Source organism: Suncus etruscus, chromosome 9 (assembly GCF_024139225.1).
Source record: "Suncus etruscus isolate mSunEtr1 chromosome 9, mSunEtr1.pri.cur, whole genome shotgun sequence".
NCBI classification, from domain to species: Eukaryota; Metazoa; Chordata; class Mammalia; order Eulipotyphla; family Soricidae; genus Suncus; species Suncus etruscus.
In genome coordinates this window covers 65,052,956-65,060,166 of record NC_064856.1, presented here as the reverse complement: position 1 = coordinate 65,060,166, position 7,211 = coordinate 65,052,956, and the positions used below count along the sequence as shown (strand labels likewise).

The 7,211-nt window shown below is 35.0% G+C and overlaps 1 non-coding gene across 1 annotated transcript; it reads left to right on the top strand.

Moving 5' to 3' along the window:
* The first annotated feature begins 5,525 nt into the window (after positions 1-5,525).
* On the top strand, positions 5,526-5,632 carry LOC126019734 (U6 spliceosomal RNA). The gene has a single exon (XR_007499359.1). It is a non-coding gene; the product is annotated as a U6 spliceosomal RNA (small nuclear RNA).
* Positions 5,633-7,211: the final 1,579 nt, after the last annotated feature.

Below are 7,211 nucleotides of genomic sequence, written 5' to 3'. Positions count from 1 at the left end.
CATGACTTGCAGGTTGTCCTGCCCCCTATCCCACTCACTGCCCATTTGCCTTATTTGGAAAATGATTTACTTTCTTTGTTTCATTTAGCCTGAGCTGTAGTTTTACCTTATTTGGGATAATGAAGTAGTTTTCGCGCAGAAAGTATGATTGACATTGCCTTTTGCCTGACTCCTTCACCTTCCCTATATAAAAAGGTGTTGAGCTCCTTTGAACGCGCCTTTGAACGGTTCAAATTGTCTTAGGTCGTTATTACTAACCTCTCTCAGATTTTTCACAGGTGTGGTCGTGTTTCGAGCCCTACTAAATAAAGGTGCGGTCGTCCGTGAGCCTCTCGACTGATTCCTGCTGGCCGGACCCCTCCGGGGGGCTTACAGGACCCCGCAATCAAGATGCTTAAATAAAGAAAAAATATATAGTTCTGTCTTGCAAAAATTCAAGTTTTCTGTATAATAAAGTTGCTAGCATATAGTGGATTATACTGTAGTATGCTGTGTATATGCTGTGACTATTTATTAATTGAATTTCTGTATGTGTCAAGAATCTTATAAAACTATATTTGCATGTATATATACTAGGTTGATGTTTTATAGAAGTATTAGAAGCATGTTGAGCCTTAAATATTACATAAATAATATTTATGTTTCTTTTAACTAGTAGAAAACAAATCCAATAGTCACATATCAGACTTATTCCAGTAGTCTCCTCTAAATTAAATTTCCAATTGCATCAATTCTCTTTTATATTATGAATTTTGTCTCTTTTCACTATTCTGAATCAATACAATGCTACAGTTTAGAATTAAAAATTAGCATCATTTGTCTTGCCCTAAGTATGTAAATATTATAAACTAAGATTGCATCAGTTCCTCTGTCAAAATTTTGTCTCAGCTTTGGTTGTAAGTGATAGAAAGTCAACTAAAGTGAGTTTAAGCTTAAAAATATATTAAGTAAGGATTTTGGAAGCATAAAGAAAAAGATATTGAAAAAGATTTTTACAAAGGACAATAACAGAAATTGAACATATTTTAATGGCACACAAGTTTGAGAGATAAATAGTAACAAAGCTAATTACTTTCAAGATTTAGCCCTTTAAGAAGTCTTTTTTTTTTTTTTTTTTTTTTTTGGTTTTTGGGCCACACCCATTGATGCTCAGGGGTTACTCCTGGCTATGCGCTCAGAAGTTGCTCCTGGCTTGGGGGACCATATGGGACGCCAGGGGATCGAACTGTGGTCCGTCCAAGGCTAGCGCAGGCAAGGCAGGCACCTTACCTCTTGCGCCACCGCCCGGCCCCTTAAGAAGTCTTATATCCAGAAATATTAGAACTACTGTAATTGTTTACTTCAACAACAGAATCTAAGTCTTTTAAGTCTTGTCCATAGTTCCAAGGGAGGGAAAAAGCATATTTTGGTGGAACCAGTCTTTACCAGGTGATGCCAGGAATAGTTGGCTGTGGATTATTTATTTTAGATTTATCCAGTGTATATTTTGTGTTTTTATTATTCTCAGAGAGTAGAAAATAGACATTCACCCTAGTGGAAACTACCACACACAGTCATGTCACCAATATATCTTAAAGTCAAGAATAATTTAAATTATCAATTGTTTTGCATTTATAGATCCATGTAACTCCCATCCATTCTATATATATGTACAGGTATCATTTTGAGATTAACCAGCAAATTGTTGCATTTATTGCTATTATATTTGACTTATAGAGATAATTTATCTCTTTAGCTATTGTTCATGTTTATCTTTACTAGGGTCTAGTCAAGAAATGGCAGTTCTCCAAGTAATGGTAAAAAAATAGCAATTTCAAATTTCAAAGGTGGCAAAGCCTATGGCTGGCACGTGAGAAACCAGAGTCTGATTATCTGTATTATATGACCACCTAATGTTGCTGTTTGTTGCCATAGGTCAGGAGGTCCAAACAAAACACAATCTGGCTCAAGCACCAAACTATTAGGTCCATGAGGCCCAACATTGCCAGGAGTGGCCACAGACCTTTCCCCACCTTTCATCACAGCTAGGGGTGTATCCCTATAAATAAAAATAATAACCAAAAAAGTGAGACTCTTTAGGCTAATGAGCATATAAAATCACATTTAATAAAATATTTAGTAAGTAAGATTATGATTGTGTTCTTATTTTTAATGGGAATAACACGTCTTAGGTTTGGTTCTACATATAAAATAGATTGATGAGATGCAATTCAGCTTAATAATCATGAAAACTGTTTTGAGCAACAGTATCTATAAAATTAAAAAGATGGAAAAGAACATTCACATTTAATATTTTTTCTATTAATAGAGAGGGCATATTTGAGGTGGATATTGATTAAACTGTTTAGATAATGGTGGCTGGGATTAAAACAAAATAATTAAAACATCTGAAAAGATTTTAATTAATAACAATTTCTGAGGCATGCTGTGTATCTGTTTATTCTAATAGCATGATCTTAACCAGCAAATATAAAATCAAATTTGTGAATACTTGCTGGTTTTCTTACATTATTACTGTTTATCACAGGAGAAATGTCATAGATTGAGTATGACAGAACATGTGTTGCAAATGGCTTTAGTGTATCAGTTGAATTCCCAGAAATAATAAAAGCCTGGAACCTTAGTAATTTGTCCTATTCTTTGCTGTCACTTAATAAGAGAGAGTCCATCTAGAAAGAGGTAGAATGAAGAATAGCAAATGCTAAAAATATAATACTGCTCAAGCAAAAACATTTTTTCTATTTATTTTTATGATAGTTTGGATAATGGGCTTACTATATCATTTAGGTTTATGGTATGCTTATACAAAGTTGCTTATACCACCACAACCAAAGTGCCTACCTCTGTGCCAATGCTCTTTTGGGTTTGACTTTCTTTGTCCCCACATAGTTGGTTTTTTGACAGTTATGACTTAGGGGCATGCTAGTATCTCTCTAACCCACCAGTCACAGACTACAGATATTCCACCAATGTTCCTGTTTTACTTTCAGTCAGCCTCATAACCTCTTACTTCCAAAATGATACTATCGAGTCTATAATCTAGTATAAAAGATTGAATACTAATTGATATTGTCCATGCCCTCTATATATACAGTAGATGAGTGAGATCATCCTATATTTGCTCTGACTCTGGTTTATTTCACTGAGCATGAAATCTTTCAACTCAATTTAAGATGTAGTGAACTATGAACATTTTTTTCTTGTTGCTACATAGTAGTCCACTGTGTATAAATACTGTAAGCTCCTTATCCATTAACTTAATGTTGGACATTTGGGTTGCTTTCATAGCTGTCTTCAGCAAAAATTTAATAAACCAATGTTCAAATAGTTTAGTGAGATTGTATTTTTTCTATTAATAAAAGTACAGTGATTTTTATTGAAACCATACCTGTAACATGGTTTTTATTTTAAATTAATACACTTGTAATTATGATTTTCTAAAATTGAGTACTAAGTGGTATTTTTAAAGGATCAAAAATTAGACAAAGAAAATCACTTATTCCTGTTAAGAAGTACTTTTATTGCAAAAATTGAGCTTATCGAGTAGATAGAGTACCCCTCTATCTAAAAAATAGACCAGAAGTAACACAGGACAATGATGGAGTTCACTTTGGTAACGATAAAATATGATAACTATATATAAAACCATAAACATGAACACAACAGTAACCTTGTTATCTAAAGTACAAACAAAATCCTTAAATTGTAGAGAATAGCACTGCAATAGGGTGTTTGCCTTGCATGGAGCAGATCCAGACGGATGGTGGTTCAAATCCCAGCATGCCGTATGGTCAGTTCCCTGTGTCTGCCAGGAGCAATTTCTGACTGCAGAGCCAGGAATAACCCCTGAGCGTCACCGGGTGTGCCCCCCCAAAATAAAATAAAATAAAATAAAATAAAAATAATTTAAATAGAGGACCAAGGAATCTGGTACAATGGTAAAGTGCATGTCCTGGGTTTCTTGTCCATTACCATAAAAATGGGAACACTTAAACATTCTAAAACAATCTTAATTTAAATCAGCACAGTGCAATGTGATTTAGTGGTTTGAGAGTTTTTGTTAATATCAGATTAAGGTATATCGTCTGATTGATTTGTTGACTCAGAATTAATGACATAGATCCTGCCCCTTAAACTTTTGATTTGTGGTATGGGGGTTGTATGATTGAATATTTGAGTGAAAAAATCTTTAAAAATTTTAAATAACTTTCTTTATGATTATGAAGAGATGATTTATATACATATTTTATTTACCTATATACCCATAGCATAAAAACATTTTCTTGGGCTTAAAAATGGTAATGAGTGGAAAAAGTTAAAGAACCTTAATATAGACAAAACATAAAATATCCAATCAGAGTCTGTAAGTCCATAAAATGTTCCATCTATAGCCATCAAATGGATTCTATTCACTATCCATTAGCATGTGTGGCTATTTAGTGCTTCAAATTTAGCTGGTGGAATTGAAAAGTGAAAATTTGATAAATGTGTAGGGATAGTCTCTGAACACCTTTGGGTTTGGCCCAGTTTCTATCATTCCAATAATAATAATAATTTCCATTCTTGGCTGTTAGGTCAGGCATTGAGGGTTTAAAAAAATACTTGAGTTGGTGATAGTGTGGCAGTTCATGACTCCTTATTGGCAACTTATTCCATTTTCAGTATTGCATATTATTGTACAAAAAGGGGCTACTACATTGCACCTCTAACATCTTCATCTATATCCTCAATTAAGAGAGCAGAAATGAGGGGAAATAGAAGCAAGTGGGCCCTACTCATCCTGTCCCTTAGAAGGACTTGCCACTTTTCTAGAGGAGAAGCCCTGTTGGGTGGAAGCAGAATTCTAGACTAGATACTACTTACTAGGGGTGTTCTCTGGGGAAGGTGAGAGGCCATCTCTGAAAACTAAACAAAACAAGACAAACAAACAGAGATGAAGACAATAGAAAAAAATAGCATGTTGAAAAAGTCACTGGAGAGAGAGCACTGAGTGCAGTGTGTGTTTCTCCACATATTTATTTTGTGAAGATGGACACATCTTCAAATCATAGTTGACTCCTTGTAAAAGAATTGAGCTTGTAGACAGATAAGTGGGGGTGGTCTGGGTAATGCGCTTGTGTGAAATTATAAAATGTAGGAAGAGATACCGATACCCTAGTGCTGAAGTGGCCACGAGTCATGATGACCATATATCCCTTTAAAACATAAATCCTGAGCTCTTTACAAAGAAGAAATTTAACTACCACCCAGATTCAATATTCCAAGTCCTCACCCAGATAAGGATGTATCCCTTAGAAAAGGACAACTTACAGAAGAATCTCTAGAGACCATTAATAAATAGGCAGGGGTGAGACTTCGTAAAGACCATCAATAGGGCAAGGCTTTCCTGTGACATTGTCCAGATTACCTTTTATGTATTCAAAACTCCAGGAAAAATTATTTGGAATAATTGTATAAAAATCCTCTCCAAAGACATGGTGGCTTGCATTTCAAGTCCATGTTCTACTTTTAAAACAAATCCTACTGTGCTTGTTTCGGCGGCACATATACTAAAATTGAAACAATACAGAGAAGATTAGCATGGCCCCTGCTCAAGGATGACATGCCAATTCGTGAAGCGTTCCATATTTCAAAGCAAAACAAAACAAATAAACAAAGAAAAAACAAATGCTACTTAGCTTTTTCCTGTCTGGAGAAGCCTATGGCCTCTCTCTTGAACTCGGATTTCCTCTTTTCTCCTCTCACATCTTTCTAAGTAAGTTTTATTTGATAAAGTTTCTTGTTTCATTAAAAATAACTTTAATTTTAAATTGTATACCTATATGCTATAAATTTAATTTGATTTATAAAAATTTAAAATTAAATAATCCCAAGTAGCTAGTGAAGAATGCAGTAGAGTAGGGTGACACCAACAAGGAGGGTATTTTTGTTTTCATTTCCACTAGAGGTCACTATCTGCTTCAGCAGAAGTGGAAACTGCGCAGTTCACCCTTTTGGGGGTCTAGTGGAAAGTAAAATGAACCAACCCCATATTTCTTATTGTCTACAGAAATTTTATTCTTCTTAAAGATTGGTATTTAAGTCACCAGAATAGTATAGCCAGTCTATAACTTTAGTTATGACTCTCCAAATTCATTTCATGTGAATGTAATAAGCAAAGTTTAACATTCAATTTTATTGAAATATAATTGATAGCCTAATGGTTGTATATAGTGATAGATATCTAAAATCAAGTTATTAGTATACATCACTCCACATAGTTACATTTTTGTGGTAAGAATAATTAAATTGGGGCCAGAAAGATAGCATGGAGGTAGGGTGTTTGCCTTGCATGCAGAAGGACAGTGGTTCGAATCCCGGCATCCCACATGGTCCTCCGAACCTGCCAGGAACGATTTCTGAGCATAGAGCCAGGAGTAACCCCTGAGCACTGCCGATGTGACCCCAAAGACAAAACAAAACAAAAGAATAATTAAAATTTACTCTCAGCAAATTTGAAGTGCACAATGTGTTCTTTTTTGTTTGTTTGCTTTTTGTTTTTGAGCTACACCCGGTGACGCTCAGGGGTTACTCCTGGCTATGCGCTCAGAAATCGCTCCTGGCTTGAGGGACCCTATGGGATTTTGGGGATCGAACTGCGGTCCGTCCGAGGTCAGCTGGGTGCAAGGCAAACACCCTACTGCTGCGCCTCTGCTCCGACCGCACAATGTGTTCTTAACCAAAGTCACCATCCTGTGTTCTAAATCCTAATCATTTATTCATGCTGTTATTGAAATACTGTACCATTTTACCAACATCAACCCATGTTTCACTTCATCCCTCAACCACCAATCTTCTGTTTCAATGCGTTCTTTTTGTTGTTTGATTTTGTGTTTTCCTTTTAGATGCTATGTATAAAACATACCATTCAATATTTACATTTTGCTACTTTAAATAATTATACACAGCATAATAATATATAATATGTTATCATAATAAGAATTATCCACAGCATCATCCATTAGTTGACATATTGCAGGATATGTAAATTCATATCCTTTATCATGTGTGTTTGTATATGTATATATCCCATTTTCTTGATCAACTTATCATTTAGTGGAAACTTACATTGTTTCTGTCAATAACGTAATGAACAGAGGTAACTATTTTTGAAGTATTAATTTTTTTTGTTTTGTTTTTGGGCCACACCCGGTAACGCTCAGGGGTTACTC